The sequence below is a fragment of the Cucurbita maxima genome, unplaced genomic scaffold (assembly GCF_002738345.1).
Source record: "Cucurbita maxima cultivar Rimu unplaced genomic scaffold, Cmax_1.0 Cma_Scf00187, whole genome shotgun sequence".
Classification (NCBI taxonomy): domain Eukaryota; kingdom Viridiplantae; phylum Streptophyta; class Magnoliopsida; order Cucurbitales; family Cucurbitaceae; genus Cucurbita; species Cucurbita maxima.
In genome coordinates, this window is record NW_019272203.1 from 9,422 (window position 1) to 11,076 (window position 1,655).

A 1,655-nucleotide genomic window follows, 5' to 3' on the forward strand; every position below is an offset into this window, starting at 1 on the left:
TGTTTGTGATTGTTGTTGTGAATTCTTCATCTTTGAATACATATTTTGGTTGGTTCATGAATTTTTCCATCTTTTAAAAATATTATTTTTTTAGTTCGAGCCTAATTTCATAATAGGCGATTGAATCACGATATTGCAATATTTTAAGTTACTTTTAAGATTAAAGGTCGATGAATAAACTAATTACTACAAGTTCTTTTTATGCATCTTATTTTGATCTAGCACATAAAGTAATTACTGAGTTTGACAAAATTGAAATAAAATCAAATAAAATCACTCAAACAAATCAATAAAATTGAAAAAAAATTAGCCTTATGACACTTCCTTCAACTCCAAGGGGGCGATAAACCAAGGATTCGTTCGCCCAAGACCCATGATCCAACTCCCAACATGGAATTGATAAGCTATAGAATCATTCCAAGAACCTCAATGGATGGGTTACAAACTCACATTACCAATCTCGACAACTGGACGTGTCACCGGCGTTAGAAGAACGACTGCATCAGAGCAAGTCCATGGGGATAGAAGATCCCGTTGAAGGATGATAGACGAACTGTAATCTTCAGCCCAACGAGCCAAGCTTTTGTAGAAGCAAGAACCCTTGTATTAAAGAAATTAACATCTTCTTATACAAAATTTGGATAAACCAAGAGATAAAGCTAAAATTAGATTATGAGATCCAAAAGTGAGAAGCAAGATTTGGCAAGACAAACTAGAATTAGATTATGAGATCGAAGAGTGAGAAGCAAGATTTGGAACCTTTTTCAAAATTGAGTCACTCCACAATCGAACTTGATCAAGGCTTGACTGAATAACTCAGATGCAATCTACCACAAGAATTGCATCAAACATAAAAACGACAAAGATATGTTCAGATTTCTATAAGGGGGAACGTCTCAACTTAAGAGATCAATTTCATTGATCACAAATATGCTTTTACATAATAATTTGTGGGTATTTATAGTCTCCCCACAAAAAAAAATAATAGTGCCGGTGATTTAATCTCGATCCCTTTAAATCTCCACAGAAGACCAAGTCAATTTGAGCATTACAAACTTTATGAAATAAAAATAATAAATAAAGTTTTCTAACCACTCATGAAATGATGCTNGATGCTTGCAACTTCATCCGCTACTTAAACCGTGCAAATATTTACTTATGAAATGACGGTTAAACCTAGCCTATCCAATTTTGTAGATGAAGTATGAATGCTTGTTGAATCTTCTTGGCCTTGGGTTGTGTAATAGGTCCAGTTGGAACACCGTGATTCTTATCATCATCCCCCNCTTCAAAAGGATTCGTCCTCGAATCAGAAAAATCATCACCTACATCAAAAGAACTCAACTCAGTAACATTGAAAGTAGAATGTACACCGTGATTCTTATCATCATCCCCCTCTTCAGGATTCGTCCTAGAATCAGAAAAATCATCACCTACATCAAAGGGACTCAACTTAGCAACATTGAAAGTATAATGTATTGACAATTCTATGGGAAGATCAATTTTATTGTTTCATGCAATCAAATGAGTCATTTTACTAAATGTATTACGGAGCATTTATAGTCAAATAAAGAATTAGGAATCCACGCTATCTTTAGATCTACAGACTCACTCCCAATTGAATTGAGCTATCTATGGTTAACATTATAATGAAA